Source organism: Pelodiscus sinensis, chromosome 13, assembly GCF_052426305.1.
Source record: "Pelodiscus sinensis isolate ZL-2025 chromosome 13, ASM5242630v1, whole genome shotgun sequence".
Classification (NCBI taxonomy): domain Eukaryota; kingdom Metazoa; phylum Chordata; order Testudines; family Trionychidae; genus Pelodiscus; species Pelodiscus sinensis.
Window position 1 is genome coordinate 25,439,158 of NC_143064.1, and position 22,819 is coordinate 25,461,976.

The 22,819-nt window shown below is 44.6% G+C and overlaps 1 protein-coding gene across 8 annotated transcripts in view; it reads right to left on the reverse strand.

Annotated features, from left to right (window-relative positions):
- ARHGEF9 (Cdc42 guanine nucleotide exchange factor 9) overlaps nucleotides 1-22,819 on the reverse strand; it is a 399,027-nt gene that overhangs the window by 16,821 nt on the left and 359,387 nt on the right. The gene's annotated exons all lie outside the window — the stretch shown is intronic.

A 22,819-nucleotide genomic window follows, 5' to 3' on the forward strand; every position in this document is an offset into this window, starting at 1 on the left:
CATCCCACTCTCCCTACCTTTAATATCAGCAATTCACAGACACTTACCTTCCTTCCTCCCCCTTCCCCCCCCCCCCTCCCCCCCCCGCATCCGCCTTCTGTTCTGCAATGTGATTTGTCCTTTTCATATTTGTTCATTTTTTTAATTGTATCCTTTGGTATATATGGTTGTGACTACTTTCTTCCACTATTTGATCTGAGGAAGTGGGTCTGGCCCACGAAAGCTCATCATCTAATAAACCATCTTGTTAGTCTTTAAAGTGCTACATTGTCCTGCATTTTGCTTCAACTACCCCAGACTAACACGGCTACATTTCTATCACTATTCTTTGCTGAGGACACTCAGTCTGTAATTACCTGTATGCTCGGTTCCATCCCATTATACTTTGGAATACTTTAAAAAAATTTTCTCCCACCATGATATTTATTTCACACAAGATAATATTTAGCAAAAACAACAAGGAGCCCTTAGCACCCAAAAGACTAACACCCTTCATCAGATGCATGAAGTGAACGATTTAGAGGGCAAGGATTTATGCATGCATACAGTGATGGGAGTGTTACATCAGTGTGAATGAGGCTAATTCAATCAGGATGGATGTGGCCCACTTCCAACTGTGATAAAACAAAGTGAGCTGCTGCCCACAAAAACTTATGCTCTAATAAATATGCCACAACACTCCATGATATTTATACCAGTACTATGTATGATCATCCCTTAGGGTTCCTCTATCCCTTTGTTTTAATGGCCTTTTCCCATTTTTCCCATTTTGGGAGGGAAGAAGAAAAATCATTATTTGTTATTAATGTTTAATGCCTCAATTAAAAATGAACACAATTCATTAAGCCGCTTGACATGTCTAGCACACCCAGGGCCCCGTTGTTGCTGCTGTTTTTGCCATTATGATCTGCATCAGCTGCCCTGATTCCTTGAAGTGAAGCATAAACTGTGTTCATTACAGATGCCTCAAAAAGCTAGGGGAAAATGTCACTAAATATGTATTCTGAAAGCTGCTGTGTCCGTTTATCAGACATAGGTGCGAAAGTGCAGGTTTGATGACTTGTAATGGAAAGAAAACAATATTCTGACATTTTTCTCTCCTCTCTTCCCCAAAAAGATTATTTAAAATAAATACAGAGGAGCTCAATTCTCCTTTCACTTACACCAGTTTTAGGACAGTAAAATTTTTATTGCTTGCCATAGAGCTTTTCCTCATTCACATGGATGTACAGAGTGGAGAATGAGATCCGCTGTATAAACTATTTATATGATCAGAGCATAAAAGAGCCAGCTCATCAGAAAATAGGAGATTAATCATATAGGGAGAACAAGTTATAAGGCTTTAATATTTAAATAGCCAATTTTAACAAGACACAATTAAGGCTATGTTCTTCCCCAGGGCTCATAAACTAATACTCGGTTGTACAAAGTTCATTTATCGTGATCATTTAAACAGCAAGCCATTTTCTTTCCTATTTTTCAACTATTTTGAAAATGCAATAAAGATAAATGACATATTGGAGGAATAATCTAACAGTACAAATAAAATCACAGCACAATATTTATTTAATTGAACAAGATTAATTGATGAATGTCCTTATGATATGAAATCTTTCCTATAAAAATTCATTAAATAAAGAAAACAAATTAACTTGGCGTAAGATCTCACAAGAGCCATTTTATGAATCTCCTTAATGGTATTAATGATTGTGTGAGAGAATAATGTCTAGCAGCTCTTAGTCTTAATATTTCCTCTAAAACTTCCAGTAAAACAATCCATTAAACAGTATGCTTAGCAAGTATTACACTCTAGTGAAGTATGGAAAGGAAGAAAAGGAAAGTTCAGACTGAATACATAATGGAAAACTTTCTAATAAGATGTACTAAATTGTGAGATAATTTCCCAATGGAATAGCTGGAATTAGCTCTGTCATTTAAGAAAATTAGCATGGTCAAAACATATAGGGCTTGTCTAGCTGAAGCAGCACAGCTATGATGCTCTAGCGCTTGAGCGAAGATGCACCTATGCTGACAGAAGAGCTTCTCCCAGTGGCATGGGTATGGCACTTCCCTGAGATGCAGTAGCTATGTTGATGGGAGAATTCTTCCATTGACTTAACACTGTCTACACCAGAGGTTAAGTAACTGTGTTACCCAGGCAGGACTGGATTAATTCTTCTGGGGACCTGGGACTATTAGATTTATTAGGACTTGATAGGCTTCAGAGTGGGGACAAAATGAGGGAAGGGGCAGTGGGTTGAGACAGGGGGTTGGGTGTAGGAGGTGGGAGTGAGGGCTTTGACTGGGGGTGCGAGCTCTGGGGTGGGGCAGGGGATAAGGCTTTAGGGGCATAGAAGGGGGCTCCAAGCTGGGGAGAAAGGGCTTGGAGTGCAGGAGGGGGCTCAGGACAGGGGACAAGGGGGGGGTGCAGGGTCTGGGAGGGAGTTTGGATGCAAGAGGGGGCTCAGGGCAGGAGATTGGGATGGGAGCGTAGAGTCTGTGCAAGTTTAGGTGTGGGAGGGGGCTCAGGGAAGGGGGAAGGGGTGGGATCTGGGTGAGAGTTGGGGTTAGGGCAGGAGACTGTGTTAGGAGTGAGGGGTCTGGGCTGGAGGTGGGGTACATGAAGGGGCTGAGGCCTAGTGCAGGGGGCTGGGGTGCAGGGCACTTACAGGGGCAGCTCCCCTTTGGTAGTGTAGGCCCTGGGGAAGGGAGGAGGAAGACAGGGGGTCCTGCACACTGCCTGGCCTGCATTCACCTGCAGGCATCATCCCCCCACATTTCTCATTGGCCACAATTCCTGGCTAATGGGAGCTGTGGGGATTGAGCCTGCAGGCCAGAGATGCACACAATGGTGCTTCCTGGTGCTTGCAGTTGCAGCTCCAGCCCAGTGGGCAGGGGTTTGTGGGCTGTGGGGAAGCAGCAGTGCACAGAGCCACATCCTCCTTCTCTCCCCCCAGGCAGTGTCCAGGCCACAATGCAGGGGTTATGACTTTAGGAGGATTAGAGAACTGGCACTGGCCTTACGGTAATTTGAGTTTGAGACCCCTGGTCTAGATAATAGTTAATCCTGCCATGAGTGCAAGGGACCAGACTGGATGACCTTTTGAGGTTACATCTAGTCCTATGTTTCTATATACAGGAATCACTTCTCTTACCATCCAGCTATCTCTGAAGAGGCTCAGGAGATCCCTTCTATTATTTGGATTATATAGAGCCAAGAGGCCTCAACCAAACTGGGGAACTCAGTCAGCTACATGCTGTACAGTTACTCAATAAGGCACAATCTTGGTTCTGAGAAGCTTTTAATGTGAACAGACGAGAGACACAAAGTCTGAGAGAAAGGCAGCATTAGTAATTCCATGCTACAGATAGGAAACCGAGGCAGCGAGAAATGATGTGACTTGCTCAAATTCAGACTGGGAGTCCATGACAGTGCTGGAACTGGATCAAGATCTTCAGAGTCCCTATCCAGTGTGTAACCACAGGACCCTCTGCCCTATCTACAAGCTCACAATGTAAATCAGATAAGAGCGCACAAGACAAAAGAAAACAGGTGTTTGGATGATGAGGAAAAGGGACGGCTTGAAGAAGAGGGCATGTAGGAGGCCTATGAAGGAGAAGGAGGGTGTTTATTTGATATGAGCAGGTAAGGCTGTTGCAGTTCTCAGGCACAAGATAAGAGAACTGGTGTTGCATAAATTGCTGGTTTCGTCCCCTTGGAGGCTAGTCTGATTTACCCCAAGAAGAGAGTCACACTTTCAGGCTGGGTCCAACTCAAGTTTATTGGTTGCAACCAAGGTACGGCTAAGGAACTCAATGTTCAAATCATAGCCGACGACCAACATCTCATAGGCAGGGGTTTTTATAGGGTTCACATCTTTCCTGGTTTAGGTGCCTTAACATGATAGGTTACTTCATCTTTGACATTTAGCATTCCTATAGGTCAGGTTAATTTTCCAAATGAGGTTAAATACAGTGCCTACTTGCTGAACAATGGGCAAGCCATACTTCCCTTTTTCCTTTCCTGCTTGAGCCGGTCACAAGTTTAAAGGATGTGGAATCTATCCATATCTCTACTTAACAGAAGACTGGTTTCACTTCCCCTCGTCTCCTTATTATAAGTTATTACCTGTGACAGGCCTTGACCTTTGTCATGTCTTACTCCTATACAAATAGCAAATATATCTAAGCATTAGCAATGTATGTATATTGTACGTGCCCCTCATAGGGGAATCAATGGCTCCGGGGGATTTGACTTCCCTTTTACACATCACTGGCAAGAGCATAAACTCTCCATACAGTATCCAGACAGTGCGGCACAACTCTGATGCATTGAAGTCATTTGCACTCACATGTCTAAATGTGATGTTTGTTTTTATAGGACGCAAGTGATTTTTTCCCCCTTCTCTGGTTGAGGTAAATTAAGCTCTTCTGAATATGATGCCTGGCAATCTGTTCACACAATACAGACAGCACTAAGAATTCACAAGGAAAAGCTTACACCAAAAATGTTTTATATGAACATGAAACTAACATATTATATAAACCCACCATAATTCCACAGTCTGCGTTGCTGTGTGTGTGGTTTATGGATCTATGGTTGGATTCTTTGGAACCTCAGTATATGGAGCAGCATCTGATCTCAGGACGATGCAACTATGCTTTTATTCTGCCTTTATCTTTCTCTCTCTTGCTCTTGCTCTAGCTTGTCTTGCCCCATTTCTGAGCCCTCTGTTTAAATTGAGTCCACTTCATTTTTTTGTTTGCAATGAAATTTCATCGGCATTGAGACAGAGACTACATTTTTATAGGGTCACAACTCTGCCTCTAGTACTATAATATAGTTCCCCAGAATAGGCAATTTGTGGGTTCAAATGATAGATTTTGGCTACCTAATAAAATGATTGTGCCCACAAATCATATAATTCAATAGTCTTATCACTTAACAACTTAGTGTTGTTTTATCCTTCTGCCCCCCAATCATCTGATTCTTTTCCTGTTTTGTGTTGTCAAAAATGCTGATTGTGAACTGTCTGGAGCAGGGACAGTGTTTGTGTTAGTTGTTTGCAGAGTGTCTTATAGTCAGTGCGCCCCTGATCCTTGCATAAGATTCTCAAGCACTACTTCAGCAGAAATATAAATAAATAAAATCACACATGCAATCAATTTCACATACAAAATGGCACCTGCAAAATTAAAAGGCACCTTTCACATTAGATCCTAAATATTTAATCCTCCAGCCCTCTAAAGGGCACTAGTGCATGCTGGTGCACCTTCTGTTCAGTTGATAGATGTGTACTTGTCTTGTCCTGCAGAAGGCTATGAGCTCAGGTGGAAAGAGCATTATGTGTTTTATGGACATAGAGGTCCAGGTTCACAAATGAAATCTGACTACAACTGGCTAGCAGGGCATCCCATGGAAGAGAAGACTGTGCTAGCATAAGGCTGCTGCATCAGCTGCCATCCCACCAGTAAAAGGGGACAAGTGCAGACTAGACCTGAAATTCAGGGAACCATGCCTAGCTCCCTGGTATCCATTCACCATTCAGAGCTCAGCAACAGAAAAGACTCTGGCTTAGAGAATGCCATATATTTTGTACAAGTTACCTTTGTGGGTGGTCTGCCTTACAAGCATTTCAGGCAGGGCAATCTATGTTTATGTATATGTGACACACAAGGATGTATTGTGTTGTACCACACAAAGGCAAAGTTTTTCAATGTAGATAATAGATATTAAATATGTTATACTGTACACCAAGTCATATAATAATACGTGTCTAAAATTAAATATCTCTAAACACACAGATGGAAAGGGTTACGTTCACATGAACTAATATGATCATATCTCACCTATAAGCTAACTATATTAAAGATACTACTGTAATTACATAATACATATTAGATGCATTTTGTTGCACATGTAGCATACTTCTTTTGATTTCCAAACTCTCGTGTGTTCTAATGTGTAAAAGGTTAATAGGTGAGGAAGTGCTGTGTAGTGCTTTAAGCATAAGGATCGGAGTCAGAATACTTAAATTCTAAACTTGATCTGACAATAACTTGCTCTGTGAGTTTGGGTGAATCATAACACCTCTATGCCTCAGTTTCTCCACCTTTTAAATTAGGGATTGTGAAGAATGGATGTGGGGTAGGGAGGGATAATACCCTTTTCTGGACATTCCAACCATTCAGTTAACTAAAGTATTTTCATAGCAGTTAACTCTTGAGACTTAACTCTAACTGTCTTGCCATAGACAATGATTCCTAAAGAACCCAGGAATGCTAGGGAAGCAGAAAGTGAGTTGGCAGGAGGCTAGGAGAGCCAATGGAAACAGAGTGTAGGCTTTTGAAACGGAAGCAGTGACCTTCCTGTTCCTGTTGTGTTACCAGAGCAGAGCCTGGAAGGACATGAATTAAGCCAGGGAGCAGGGATAGAGAATCCAGCAACATCCATGCCTAGAGAAGGACTCACTCTTGAAACAACAGAGATGTGAGTGGAACAGGCAATGTTTAGTCAGATGTGATCAGCTTAGATTCTTTATTTTTTATTTTCTTTGGACTTTTCTGTGCTGAACGCATGCAACTACCCACTTACATTGTAAGGGTATGTCTACACTTGCCCCCTAGTTCAAACTAGGGAGGCAAATGAAGCATATCGAAGTTGCAAATCAAGCACAGGATTTAAATATCCCACGCTTGATTAGCATATTCACAGCCGGTCGCCATTTTAAAATACCGGTCGCCCGATTTTACTTGCAGCTTGTAGACATGGTATTTCAATTGGAAACCCTTGCCTTGAATTAACTGGTACTCCTCATGTAATGAGGAGTACCAGTTAATTCGAGGGAAGGATATTAAAGACCATGATCTGATTATTGTGTCCTAGAAGGCAGGAGGTTCTGTGTGCACGTGTCTAAGACTGCAAGGCCAAACTACTAAGAGAAATTGCAGTTTTTAAACTCTCTCCAGAATGTCCGAGACAGAACAACAGAAATGGCTGCCCGTCGCAGGTGAGCCATAGCCTGTTACACCCCAAGGGCTGGTATAGGGGGCTATGTCTGTGAGGTGGACCGCTTTCCATATAAGGGCATACAGAATAATTATCTTCCCCTGCTCGCTCCATCCACTGCAGTAAAGATCAGCCAATGGACTGACTCGTGGTCAGGCTTGCTTACTCCACCCACTGCGGCAAAGATCAACCAATGAGGTGATAAGTGACCGGGCAATAAAACAGGCAGCCGAACCCCGCCTGAGTGGGGCATCGCATCGTGTGAACGCCTGGCCTGATCACCCAGACGCCATGCGCCCCCCGCTCTCAAGTCTTACTGAGCGTACTCTGAGTTGGTCGACCCGAGTGGAGACAGTTTATGAGCATGTGGCTGGTACTTGTGTTCCTGCTGTCTCCAGAACTGGTATAACATCCCTCCCCCACCATTATCCCTATCCTGATTGATTTTTCAGTTGCCCTTATTGCCTGTCAAGTGACAGTGGTTAAAGAGTCATTGTGTTAGTTTACAAATAGTTGTTGTTAAGGTTTTAACTGTTCTTTTGTATAAAATAGTGTAAATAGTTAGCTTTATGAACAATATCAGTGTTAATTCAACTGTTCCTAACCCCTGGGCAGTTATTGAGAATTATTGTGATTTAGAAAAGCCTCAGGGAATTGTTTTGTATTGTCTGGTAATTTGCTTATTTTTTATTCTGATGATTGTCTGGCGCCCGCGTATGTGACTGAGTTCTCAGTCATTAGGTGTCAGAATCATCATTCAAATAAAATCAGTTTTTCTTTTTACAACCCCGAGTTGTGGTCTCACTCTTTCCGGCATCCCATTTGAACTTCGTGTATTGCGGGGACTGACACAGAAGAAGTGTTAAAAGAGCTTGAAGGTACCCTCTAGGAAGAAATTCGCAAGTGTGCCTTCCTGGGTTCTCAAAGGGTTTTGCAATGAGATGGTGGCAGCAATGCTAATCCAAGGCCAGGGAATCTCTGACCTTGGAGTTTCGACACAAACCTTTAGTGGCAGGGTATTTTTAAAGTCTCTTGTGGACCCCCACCTTTTTCACTCGGGGTACGTCTATACAGCAGAGCTAACGTCAAATTAAGCTACACAACTTTAGCTACGTCAATTGCGTAACTTAAGTCGCAATCGCTTAATTCGGCTTTAGGCACTGTCTACACAGCAGGAAGTCAAAGGAAGAACACTCTTCCTTCAACTTCCCATACTCCTCATAAAATGAGGGTTGCAGGAGGCAGAGTAAGAAGTCCTCCAGGTCCACATTGTAGTGTAGATGAACTCTTTGTTATTTTGGAATAACGTTTGTTATTCTGAAATAACGCTGCTGTGTAGACATACCCTTGGAATGCGTAAGTGGGGAACAGCCTTGACAGGGATATTTGCCTATCTCACAGGCGTATTGTGAGTTGTGACTAATTAATTTGTAAAAGGCACTTAATATAATAAAGTTTCAACAGATGGTTTTGTATAAGCAAAGCAGCATTGGTAGATGTGATGCTACCACAGAGTACATTTTGGCATGGTTCCCCAAATTCTTCTACAAGGCGGCTGGCACAAATGGTGTAGGAAAGGACATTCTACCTACTAGACATCAGTTGCCAGAATTAGACATTTGAGACTTGAATTCTGTGCAACAGTGAACTTTAAAAGTCTGGCTGTACGAAAACACTTAGAAGGACAATTTATTTCCCCTGCTTCCCCTTCAGCAAACTAGTAAGAAAATGCAATGGGTGGGCTCAGTGGTGCTGGTAGGCAAAACAGTGATACAGCATGTACTGTGATTAAAGCATTAGAGAAAGGGTGTTAGCTTATTTCTTGTCTGAAATGTCAGTCAGAAAAGCTGTGTGGAGGTGTTCATGTTGCTGTGAGTATTCACTATCCTAAGTGGGTGTTGGGAGTTCTGGTTTGCATCTGTGCTAGGTGATATGGATTCCACACATTGTCCATTTATACTCTCTTATCTGGGGATATGGGATTTTATTGGTGGTTATTTTCTCCTTTTCCTAGTCAAAGAAGTCACCTAAGAGTTTCGGTCACTTTTCTTCCAGGTGATACAATGTGATGCCATCTCTCCAGGGGCCTTTGAAGAACTGCTTAGCAAGTTTGGGAGAAAGGGAGAATTGAAGGAGAGATGCCAACACTAGTTCAGCTGTTTTAATTTTTCTTTCCAGAAATGTTCAAGAGATCTGGGGACTCTTTCACCTGCTCCCTACTCCCATTCCCCGCTCAGCACAAACCATCTGTTTATTTGCTGAAGTTATGAATGGTGAACTTTCTGCTCTGAACTGTTTATTATTACTATTTATTATATGTAGGACCTAAAAGCTAATCAGTGATGGAGACCCCATTTTGTGAGGCACTGTACACACAATGAAAAGACAATATCTATCCTGAAGAGCTAATAATCTAAGTATAAGACACAGGTGGATACAACAAGCAGACAGAACAAAATATGAGGCAAAATGAGATGATTATGATTAGGGTAAAAAGCAGCAATCATAGCACTGTTGAGGCATCATGGAAGAGCTGCATTTTAAGGAGACACTTGAGAGAGAAAACATTACATAATTGCAAGCTCAGTCATCTTCAGATGTTAGGCAGAGTCCTGAAATTAGCACATGATTATACCACAGGTCTATAACGAACCACAGGCTTATAACAAACCACAGACAAAAATGCACTCAAGCTTTGCGGAAAGACAGATGTGGGTTTTGGAACCAAACCACTAGGTTCAGGTCCATCGCTAGCTATTTCTAATTGTTTTGGATGGGGTCAAATTGAATGAATGTGGGAAATCCCTTTTTTCAACTTATTCCTCATGTCTGTCCTCATTTTCCCACCTTGCAGAACCTTTTTCTAATCTTCTGACTCCCTACCCTCAGTTTGCTGAAAGAAATGGGGGGTATAGCACACTGAACTGTTTTCCAATCAGTCTTAACGGTATTAATTTTTTCATTATTCAGATTTATAAATTAAAAAAAAACATGTTTCCTAAGTTTGGGGCATAAACTACCTGAGCATGACCCTTTACAAGAGTGAGATCTGGTCTGCTTTGTAGGGACACAAGGACAACATTTTTAAAAGAGTCTTGCTCATCTAACTTGAGATGCCATAGGCCTACATTTTCAGAGGCCGTGAGAACCCATGGTTAATTCTAAGATTTGGGAGATGATATGTCAGAACAATGAACCTTCATTCTTATCAGACTAGTTACCCAAACATGAATGAACTCTTTAGAAAATATTTGGCCTAAATACCTTGAAAATCTCAAAAAATAAATCTAGTTCCTTCTGACACGACTACTATCCATGTCAGGGGTGGGCAATAATTTTTTATGGGGGGAGGGGCACTCCAAGAATTTGGTAGCTGGTCAAGGACCACACTCTTCCATGGTATTAATGGAGGAAGTGCAGGGTCTGGGGTGGAGGCTGGGTGCAGAAGGGAGCTTGGAGTAAGGGATTGGGATTCAGGGAGGAATGTGGGGTCTGGAAGGGAATTTGGGTGAAGGAGGCGGTTGTGACCTGGGCACTGGACTGGGATGCAGGAATTTGGGTTGTGACATGCTTGGAGCTCCCTGCTGCATCCACGGGCCAGATCCGGTGGCTTGGCAGGCTGGATCCGGTCCATGGGCTGTATTTTGCCCAGGACTGATCTATGTGGTATAATCTCTACTTTTAGAATATGCTTAGGTACTATGGCAACCTCTTGCACTTCAGGTACTAATTTCTGTATAAATAGTACAGGCTTTTATATTTTAGTACTGTAGTGAGAGAGAGAAATGTGGGCTAGTGGCCTGAGAAGGGGACTAGAATTCCGGATGCCCTCAAATTGAATCCCAGAACTGACACAGTTTCTTTTGGCTTAACCTCAGCATTTCTCTGGTCTGTAACCATCAGAGGCATAGCATCAGGATTAATCAGTAGAGCACCTTGAAAATATGAGATTATTGGTTGTAGGGTCTTACGGGGTAATTTAGCCTTTATAATTCATGATCTGGAGAAGATTCCATCTGATCAACTTTTATCCAGTTTCTTCAGAGCTGACTTACATGTAGTAGGTTATTTGTTTTATGAATTCTGTTCTAGCAAAATGTCTTGCTGCACATTTATCGTATTTCCAAATGCTGCTTTTGCCAGACATCTTACTACAGGATACATTGAGGCCAGGACTACACTTACTCTGAGATTGATGCTCTGAAAATTGATCTTCCAGGGTTTGATTTAGCAGGTCTAGTAAGGACCCAGTAAATAGATTGCCAGTGGTGTCCCTGTCAACTCTGGCATTCCACGGGGTTATGAGAAGTAAGGGAAGGGGAGGAGGAAGCAAGTAGTGACTCAATTCTCTGAGTTCAGATGGGGTTTGTGCTTGGTATAGCTAGCCCATGGTGCCTCTCATAGCTGCTCATGCTCCTGCATGATTGGGTTCAGTTCTTTGCAAGACAAGGAAGCTTTAGTCTATTTAATTAATGTCAGGCTGTTCTAGCAGACCTTTGGTTGGATGGGAATGGAGCGGCCCCATTTTCTCATGGTTGTTTTCTCCAAAGTGCTAGCAACAGAATGCTGGAGACAGAAGAAAGAGATAACATATGAGCAAGGATTTGTTGTGTCTTCTTGTTCTCAGAACTGGAATGTATCTGTAGAACGTGTGGTTAACCACAACATGGTTTTGCAGAAGAAACTGTGGCCTGGTTTCCGTGTTGTCAAAATCCTTGTAGGAGGGGAAGAAGGGAATCAGCTGTGTGGGAGGTAAGCACTGGCCTCTGCTCCATTTATCATCTGTCTAAAATCAGGAAAGAATAATACATATTCCAGCAGAGTAATCTTAATTACCAAGAGATGAAGTTGATCCTAACTGATGTTAGAATTAAAAGATGTTGCTTTAAAGGCACAGAGCTTCTTTTTCTCCTTTTCTGAAATTGAGAGAGTTGACACATAGATGCTTTAAATTTACAAATCGCATCACTTAACATCTGGCAATCTGACACGGAGTATTAATTATGATTTTAGCTTGTTATGTCTTGGGGCTCTTGCTCGAGGGGCATATGGTGTAATAGATGGTGTATCTGCAATGTTTCTCCTCGGGCTTGCAGTCCTGGTTTCCCCAAAGGGTGCAAATGCACTTTAGCATCAGATTAGAAGTAATAGTAGAACAGGCAAAGGGTTAAAATGCTTTCTGTATTGAATTAGGCATTCCTTGTGTCAATGATAGAACTGCTTTTGATGGGGCTTCCTGTTCAGCACCTCCTGATAAAAGCAGAAAGATCAGTGGCTGCATGAAATGCATTTGAATTTCATTTACACTTTTAATGTGTCTGTTACAATCCAGATGCACTATAAATTCCAGGTCTTTCTGCTGAACTCCAGGAGCAAAAAGTATTGGGTGAGAAGCAAAATGAGAACAGCTTAATAGCAGTAGCAGGCCATTCTGCTAGAAACAGCTTTACTATCTGAAGTATTACTCTTTTACTGTACATAAAGCCATTGAAGGACAAGATTGCATGAAGTGAGATTAAAGAGATAATCCCACAGCCTTCAATTCTGACCTATGAGGGAGGACTGAAGGAATTGGGTTTGTTTAGTTTAGAAAAGAGAAGATTGAGGGGGGACATGATAGCAGTTTTCAGATATCTAAAAGGGTGTCATAAGGAAGAGGGAGAAAACTTGTTCATCTTGGCTTCTGATAATAGAATAAGAAGCAATGGGCTTAAACTGCAGCAAGGGAGGTTTAGGTTGGACATTAGGAAAAAGTTCCTAACTGTCAGGGTAGTCAGACACTGGAATAAATTGCCCAGGGAGGTTGTAGAATCTCCATCTCTGGAGATATATAAGAGTAGGTTAGATAAATCTCTATCAGGGATGATCTAGACAGTATTTGGTCCTGTCATGAGGGCAGGGGACTGGACTCAATGACCTCTTGAGGTCCCTTCCAGTCCTAGTATTCTATGATTCTATGATTTGAGGTGGTCCAATTCCTCTGTAGCCCTTTTCAGAAACAAACAGGTAACACTTTGCTCCAAGCTGCATCCCAACCAAAACAAAATCCTTGCTTTCACTTCACCCTAATGGGGCTTTGTTGTCCTCTCCGGGAATCTGACTTGGAAAGACAGTGAAAGGCTGGGATGTCTACTAGTCTATTTTTGTTATTTTAGGTCAGTGTTTCTTAAACTGTGTTCCGTGGCACAGGGCAGTCGGAGGTGTGCCGCGGAGAACAACAGAATTTAAAATGGCCACTTTTTTTTTTGCTCAATAATTTCCCCCCCGACCCTTTTTACCCCGACCTTTTTTTTTTCTCAACAAAAAATCCTCGGTGTTCCTCAGAAAAAATAATTATTGTTTGGTGTTCCTCGAGCTTAGAAAGTTTAAGAAACACAGTTTTAGGCTGTTTTCCAGTAACATGGAGCATGGTTATGGTTTTCCATCCTCTTCTCTCCTTCATTGGAGCACTCGAAAACATCTATGCTGTTGGCCCTTCCTCATTCCGGCCTATGGAGTGGGGGGAGGGGAACAGGTCAGCCTTTATTTCACCACTTTAAAATGACAGTATAATTATATATCGTATAGGCATTTTAAGCTGTGGTCTTGTCAGGCACCAGAGGTTAAGCATGGTCAAGCCTAGTCTGCCCTGGTATGAGACACTCTCAATGGAAATTAAGGAAGGTGTTTCAGCACAGAGTATTCCTCCCAGTGCCCTGATTTCACGTCTAACTCCAGGCTTTTGGGAGGTATCAGTTCCACTGAAGTTATTTGTTACTTATCTAGCGTGCAATGGGGGGACGCGTTCTTCCCTCGAACCCACCCTCTTATCCAAGGCGAGAACCTTCTATTAATTCATTGTGGCAGGTGCTGCTTGTTAGTGGGAATGGCCCTCTAGAAAGGTAGCTTGGACAGATGATGTGTCCTGGGGAGCAAGATCACTAGGACCAGCCAAGCTCAAGGAGGAAGCAGAGTTCGGATGCTGCCTCAGACCTGGTGTGCTCTGTTGTGTGGGCTAGGAAGAGGCTTAGTTTGCTCATATAAAATAGAGAAGTATAGAAAATGCCTACTGCCAAATTCATCCATGATGTATTTACACCAGGTACAAATTTGTTGCACAAACAAGGTCTCGGCCCTGAGGAACAGAAGCTGAGCCTTCATTCTGCAATGTTCTTTCACCACTACCATTCGAAAACCCTGAGAACAAATGAAGGAGTCAGAAAAAAACAAGTTGACACATCCGAAGAAGGGTTTCCTAGCTCCTCCTGTTGCTAATTTGTTAGAAACAAAATCGTCCTTGCCTCACTGCTTTGGATGCAATGTGACTTTAGGTGGAATGAGACATCAAAATGCCCCTGATGTTCCACAAAATTTACTAAGCAAAAGAACATTTCCGCATAAATGCTTTCAGCTCCTTTCTTCACCCCTCAACCCCCATGCCTCACAGAACTGGCAAAGATCAATCAAGTGTATCTTTCAAAACTCACTAGACAGGCACTACTGAATAATTTGGCAGAGATCTGGCAACCTCCCAACATAGCTGTCCTTGTCAGAGAAGGGATTACATAAACTTGTCTCTCATGATTTTGGGTTCCCCCCTCTTCACATGTCAGCTACTGAGGATGCACAGAACAAGTACTTCCCCTCTTCATAGCAATTCTGTGGCAGTAGCTGAGTGCTTTTAAGTTGTGTCCAGGGAGTTTATGCTACATTTTATTGCTTCTAATATGATCCAGCTCTCCCTGATGTGTTCTAAAGCCCCGTGTTCCTATATGCTCGTTGTGGTTCGGTCTAAACTGTTATAGCCCAAAAGGCAGCATAGCAGAAAAATTCATAGTCACTGATGTCTTGGTAGCTTCTTATTTCTTTGACTTGATATGTGAGTGACACAGCTAAATGACCTACAGCTAAATGGAGAAATGGGATGTTTCACCCCAAAAAGGTTTGGGAGTAATACGAGCTACAACAAAATCAGCGCCTGAAGTACAATACAGGAAAAGATAATTATGCTGATCTGAGTGCATAACTTGCCATCTTGAGCCACAATAACCCTGGGTGTAAATCTATTGACTTCAGTAAAGTTACTCAAGGAGATGCAGTTGCCCCCTTCCGTGTCGGACCAGGGCCAGATTAAATCTAGCTGCACTAATTTCCAAGGCTCCAAGTTACATTCCATATTCCATGGTAGAATGTTAGTGGCTTGTGAGATATCCAGTGTTAAAATAAAGGGTATGTGCATGCAATGCCTCTAACTCAATAGAAAACAAAACCATTTCATAATATATACGCTTTTTATAAAAGGAGAGGGGTCCATCGCGCCGTCTGTCACAGAACATTTGAGAAGACTTGAGAAGTTTCTAGGGTGAGGCAGGTCCCCAGCCCCACCTACAGCCCCACCCCCTCTCCTGAGGCCCCGCCCCCACCACGGGGAGGGGAGGAGGAGGAGCAATGTGCTGAGTGTGTGTGCACCCCTCCCCCCAACATGGGAAGGCGAAGAGCCTGTGTGCCCCCAAATCCCTGGAGCAGCGGCGAGGGAAGAGGCCCCATGGCCCAAGCTGGCCCAAGTCTTCCTGGCCCTGTGAGCATCAGGGAGGGAGGAGGCCACATGCACGCATTTGCCCCCACCGCAGTGAGAGGAAGAGCACATGCCTGTGTACCCCAGAATCCCTGGAGCAGTGGGGAGGGAAAAGGATGTACGGCCCTAACCCCAGTCCCCTGCCCCTGCGAGCAGCAGGGAGGGAAGAGGCCTCACGACCTGAGCCTCCCTGCCCTTGGGAGCAGCAGCGGGGAAGAAGACCCCATAGCCCGAGTCGGCCCCAGCCTCCCCCTTCCTGGGAACAGCGTGAAGGGAGGAGGCCACGTGTATGTCTACTACCACAATGGGACAGGTAATAATAGCAGACATAATAGGACCCTACCAAATTCACGGTCCATTTTGCTCAATTTCATGGTGATAGGCTTTTAAAAATAGTAAATTTCATTATTCCAGCTATTTACATCTGAAAGTTCATGGTGTTGTAATTGTAGAGGTCTTGACCCAAAAAGGAGTTGTGGGGGAGGTCCACAAAGATACAGGAGAGGGGTTGTGGTACTGCTACCCTTACTTCTGTGGTACTGCTTCAGCGCTGGCAACCGGTGGCTGCAGAAGTACGGATGGCATGGTATGGTGTTGCCACCTTTACTTCTGTGCTGCTGCCTACTGAGCTGAGCCCTCAGTCTACTGCCACTACTCTCTGGCTGTCTAGCTCTGAAGGCAGCAGCACAGAAGTAAGGATGGCGTGGTGTGGTATTGCCAGGGCTCACCAAACGGGCCTCCCAGGTAAGCCCAAGCCCCAATTCCTTACCCACTGTGAGCCTCCCCAGCTCTGAGCACCCAGTCCCACCCCAAAGCCTACTCCCCCAGTCCAGATCCTGTACCCTCTCCTGCACCCTGACCCCCAGTCCAGAGCCCTTCCTCCAACCTGGTGCCCCCTCCTCCACTCCTAAATCCAGCCCCACCCCGAGCCTGCACCCTGAGCCAGAGCCTTTGCATCCCAACCTTCTGTCCCACCCAGTCCCACCCTAGAGTCCACACTCCTAGTCCTCATACTTCTGCACCCCAACCCTCTGCCCCAGCCCCGAGCCCCCTCTGAAACTCAGAACCCCTCGGCCCCACTCCTGCCACATGAATTTTGTTATGTGCACCAGAATGAAGGTGACATGTTGCACATCACCTCCACACTGGTTCACAAAACAAAATTCATCAGGCTCAGGGGTGGAAAAAATTAGAGGAGCCATTGTGTGAGCTGGAAAAGAAACTGCTCAGCGGACACTATCAGAAATGTGTTGTTATACACAACTGAACCACTCTCACTTGCATTTAGCATAAGACAGGACTATGCAGCACTTTAAAGGCTAACAAGATGGTTTATTAGGTTTGTTAGTCTTTAAAGTGCTGCATAGTCCTGTCTTTTGTTTCAGCAAGACCAGACTAACACGGCTACATCTCTATTACCGTTCTTTCATTTAGCATGGCATCTAAGGATACACTTTTCTGAGTCTTACACTTATAGTGGCACAACATACAATTAAAAAACTACATGCACCTATGAATCCCCTCCCTGCCCCTCGTCTCGGGTGGCTCTGTCCCCCTTGACATTCCTGCCAATGGCACAGATGGTGCTGTCGGTGCATAATGTGTATGTGGCTGTGGGTGCCGGTGTTGCTGAGGAGCTGAAGGGAACTGACAGGAAAGCAAGGGGGAGGATAGAAGGGAAAGATCTGGGCTGCAGGAGACTTTCACAGAGATGTGGCAGATAATGAAGGAAGCAGAAAAAAAGAGTAATTGCATCCCATTGCTTCCCAGGAAGAATTAAAAGGAGCTGGTGAAACCCACACAGCGGCTGGGTGCAGTGCACTCTCCCATCTGGTGGCACTGAAACTGATCTACAGCCTCAGCTAAGAGCCAGCTGGCTTTCAGCTCATCTGGTAGAGGCTCCTAAACTAAGCACCAGAGGTGCCAGGTTTGATTCCATCTGCCAGCATTACACTGGGAGACACTGGAAAGGCTTTGGTGCTATCTGGAGAAAGCATTTTAGCACAGAGACTGGTTTGCTTGATGCGGTAACATGGAACTCAGTCACTGAGAGCGAGTCACATTCTCCAACCTGCATGCTGGCAGGGAGTTCAGGGGCAGAGTTCCTCCATGGCTGCGTGATTAGCTGCCATTTTCATTGGCGCTGTCTTGGGAGAACAGTGGGCAAGGTGCAGTGAAGCTACAGTGCAGGTGGGCAGTGGCAGAGGGCAGTGTAGAATCCTTTTTTGCTGGAGGTACAAAATGCAAGGACCCAAATTGATTGATAAGGGTCAACGGAGGGGGACTCGCATGCCAGGAGGAAGCAGTGCTGCACCAGACAGTGCTCCAGAGAAGCAACTTGGGCAAAAGTGTATTGGAGCTAGGGAGAGAGCAAGAGAAATGACAGTGTTGCCAAATCTCCCAATGGGAACACAAGTCTTAAGTTAATTAATTTGTTCCTTAAAGCCCTGCCTCCTGAAGTCACATGATCCTGATAAGCCCTCAGCTTCCATTTTTTACAAAAAGTAAGTTTTAGCCTCTACGGTTGGAAAGGAAAGCCTGCAAACTTGACTTGAGTGCACCCCAAAAGTTTCAAATCAGAAGGCAAAGAAAAAACAACCCAATTTTATTATATTTTAAATCTCATGATTTTTTAGCCAGTATGATGATTTGTGAGGCCCGACCCACAATTTTTCAATGCTTGAGGTAGGCAATACTACACTTGTCTGAACCTTTCTGAATCCTAATTGGCTAATTGACTGACTTTAATCCCCCAAAAGAGAGTCTGACTCTTTGCTCTAACATATGTTGTAAATCACTCAGCCCTGGTCTACACTAGGGCTTTATTTCAGAATAACCCCCCTTAGGTCAAATTAATAAGCGGAACATCCACACTACCAAGCCTGTTATTTTGAAATAACGGGGTCACCTATTTAAAAATCTGTACTCTTGCTTTCCCCAGGGAATAATGCTAATTTCAAAATAGTTATTTTGAAATAGCAGTAGTATGGACACTCCGGTACTGCTATTTTGAAATAACTACTCTCTAGAGTAATTCAAACTAATTACTTCTTAGTGCTTCCTGTAGCACTAAGTTAAGGTAGTGCATCCGCATTAACAAAGCCTGCCTGGGACTAATTTCGAGGCTTCCCTGTAGTGTGGACATGCTATTTTGATTTTGTTATTTCGGGAGTTATTACTTCGATTTTAGCTCTTCTGAAATAGTTTCCTAGTGTTGACATAGCCTCAGGTTTAAGTCTGCAACATTTGTGAATCTCTAGTATCACTCCCTTATTTAGACAATCTTTTTTAGTAATACTCAAGGATACTGCTATAAAGATGGAAGGATGGGCTTAAAAACTACACACTTCTTTTACTAATAAAAATTGGATTTTTCGTTGGCAAAGGTTCAAGGTTAATAGCATAAGCACAATACATGCTGCACAAAGGCTGGTATTGCAGACACAGAAAGGGCCTGTAAACCTGTGTGGCCATCCTGGCCAGGAGGAATGTCTTCATAAGATCAGCAGTTAGTTTAATCACCCAGGACAGACACTATATTCAACACTTAATCTCTGTGCCTTCCAAGAGTACCAACTACTACTCACAGTGCTTTTGAGTTTTACAATATAAATTATTTCCCTCTAGGAAGTGGGCTGAGACCCACCCAATGGACCAGCATAGACCTAAAGATAATGTGGGATCTTGTTCGATTCTCCTGTAAAGACATGCATGGAGTGCAGCATCCTCCAAACTCTATGGAGGGGAGGAATTGACCTATATGAGCAAAAGAAAGTGCCAGAATGCATAAATCAGAGGAATAGGTGTTACTATGTGAACTTATCAGACCCGATCTTTCTTGCCATTGAGCTCCCTCAGCTCCAGTGACCTCACTGAAGGCCTGTGTGTGATTCCAATGGGAACTGAGGACATTTGGCATCTATCGGGAGGGGTTCATGATCTTGCACAAGCAAGCCTGATGCAAACAAAACAGAATTTTGCTTTAAGAAATTAGAAATTCAGAGTCACGGTGGGAGTTTAGGAGCTAAGGATTAAAATTCAAATCAAGCTGCTTATATGCTTGGTCTCCGCTTGACTGTTCTCTGACTGTAGGAGTCCGTTCCACAGTGCCAGGAACAGCGTAAAAGGAAAAACACTGAGGAAGAAGGGGGGGAGGGGATAGGATCTTCAGAAAGCAGAAACTGAGTCAGCCATAACTCAAAAGGAAAAACACACCTCTCCCCTTCCCTCCTCCTGCTCCGAATTATCCTGGCTGTAGCTTCTCCTAGTGCAACGCTGGAGCAGTCACTAGGGGTAAGTCTACACTACATGGCTCCGTCAACAACCCTAAACCTAACCTAAATAATCGTCGCTTCAGTTACATCAAAATGGCTGCTGCGCTGTGCCGATCAGCTGTTTGGCAACACAGCGTGGTAGTCTGGACACTCGGCGGTCGACATCAAAAGCCTTTGTCAACCACCCCGTTATGCCTCATGGCATACTGATTATTTAAATCACCGCTTCATTTTGCTATGTCTACAAAGCTCATCTACATGGCTCCGTCAATGGAGCCATGTAGTGTAGACATACCCTAGATAGCAACTCAAGAACCACCCACCCATTTCCTCAGTACCTGGATAATTCCTTGGAGGACTCCCATCCACATACTGACCATGTTCTACCTTCACTTTACATGCCAGAGCTGAAAAGAACACAGCCTGAGTAGGCATGGCTGTGACATCTGTGGTTATTCTCATCCATGCTTGAAGTTGATCTAAGGAACTCCCCCTGCATGAGAATCAGACAGCAGCAGCGGCACAGGAGCCAGCAAACAGAGCTGTAAACAGGGGAGTTTGTGTGAGAGTTTGTAAGGGGAGTTTGGGTCATGGGACTCGTTTAGGGTTTGTTTTTGCTGTGGGGGAGGGGGTGTTTTGGTTTGTTTTTGTGTTTGCTGGACTAACAGGTGAGGTGAGAAGGCTGATTAACACAGAGATAGCAGTGGCTATCCCAAACAGTGGAGGACACAATGAGAATGAGTGAATGTGGAAGCTGTGGTATGTATATGATTCTGGAGGGGATACCTGCAAGGAGTTTTGTTTGCATGAAGTGCCTCCTAATAGAACTGACTGAAGAAAAGATCTGAAGATTGTAGATGCAGGTGGAAACTCTGGTCGAATTTAGAAGGGGGTTCGAGCAGATGATGGAACAAAGGCATGAGGTGGCTGAAGGGGAAAGCTTAGACATGCAGACTGAAGCAGGATCAAAGGCCTCTGAGGGGGGACTGCTGGGCGAAGAAAATGGACAGTGGAAGCATGTGACTAAGAACCAGGAAGAGGAAAAGATGGGCCAGTGAAGGAGAAACAGAGCTCAAGAACAGGTATGCGGAGTTGGAGAATGGAGAAGGGATACAGCAGGTGGCCACTGAAGGTGGAAAGGCAAGGAAGACGAGAAGAGTGGCTAGTCCTATACATAAAGGGAAAGAGTCAATGGAGACAACACCAATAATGAGCACCAGGAGGCAGGGATGGAAGGAGGCATGGACGAGCCGGGCAACTACCCAGGGCACCAACCAATGGGGGGCGACTGATGGCAGCTGTAAGGGACACGCGGTGTCCCTTACAGCTGCCATCAGGAGCTGCACGCCCAGCTCCCGCAGCGCCAACCCGCCCGCATCCCTGCGGCGCCAGCCAGCAGCGCCTTCCCCGCACAGCTGCGGGGCCCTGCACGGCCCGGCGCACATGCCAGCAGTGCTGGCCGGGCCAGGCTGGGCGGTACATGCACTGTGCACCCCGGGGACGGGCCCCCGGCTGCGCGCCAGTGGCCGTGACCAGTCCGCGCATGCGCCAAGCCCCCCGGGAGCGGGTCCCGGGCTGTGCGCCAGCGACTGGCGCGTGCATGCGCCGTGTGCCTCAGAGGGTGGGCCCGGGCCCCATGGGTGGGCCCATGCATGCGCCCTGCGCCCAAGGGCAGCGCCACGCACCCAGGCCCAGGGCACCAAAAGGGCTCGGGTCAGCCCTGCCAGGAGGATACAGGATGGGTTGAAGAAGATTACAAGGGAAGATAGGAATGGAAAGGACTTGCAGCCAGAGGAAACAAGGGATAGACCAGAGAAAAGGCAGGTCTATGTGATTGGGGACTCCTTATTGAGAAGAATAGACAGACCTGTAACCAGAGCTGATCCAGAGAACAGAAGGGTGTGCTGTCTGGCAGGTGCTAAGATACGGGATGTAGAACTAAGATTGAAGAGGATCCCAAAGGGAGCGGGAAAGAATCCATTGATCATCCTTCATGTAGGAACAAATGATACGGCTAGATTCTCGCTGGAACAAATCAAGGGAGACTATGCCAGGTTGGGGAGAACGCTTAAGGAAATTTGAGGATTTGAGTCACTGTTTTCCATTCCTCATGATCCTTTGTGTGGGAAAAAAAACAACATTTTGCTTCTCTACTTAGGGTGTCAAGCCATCCAGTGGTGCGGGTTTTTTTGCTCATTTTCCATCAGTTTTCAGGTTTGACTATATGGGTCTTCAGTGCCTGCTACAGGTCCTAAGGGAACAGCTACAGCGTACAGTCAGAGCTTTTTACACCTCTCTCAGAAATTGACAAACATCTGATGCACATAGGTCTCATTTGGGAAATGCTTAATAACAGAAATATTTGTTCCATAGGAAGAATACCAGCCATTCCTCTTCCCTTTGTCCATTTCCCTCACTGACCTTCTCCAGTGCTTCTGTCTATTCCCTTTACTGCAGCTTTCCCCTGGGACTCCGTCCATTCCTCACTATAGTATTTACTTGCCTTCTACTGTTTTTCCTCAAGGAGAAACTGATCCTCACTTCCTTCACTCCACATGACTTCCTGATTCCATTGCTCTCCTCCGGAGACAGCCATTCCCACTTGTCTTCATCTAAATTCCCACCTTTTAGACCCTTCATGGCTAAATTCTTCCCTGTGACTTCCACACCCAGCATCATCAGGCCATGCCAAAATAATCTTCAAGCTCTGATGCAATGTCATAACATCATTATGTTTCACCATTATGACATCTGGTTTCATGACAAGTGAAATGTCCTGGCGGCTCCACCTAATGAAACTGCGACAATGCAACAAATCTTGAGACAGATGGAAACCCGTTTTCTTTGAGGTCTCCCTTCATGGTAACCAGCCTGGGAAAATAAACTGCCCAGTCCAAATTTCAGGTCTGTTTCCTCCCTCCCTACTGCAGCATCCATCATTTCCCCCTTTGTGTGAGTTGCTGTGTTCCAGCCTGGAAAAAT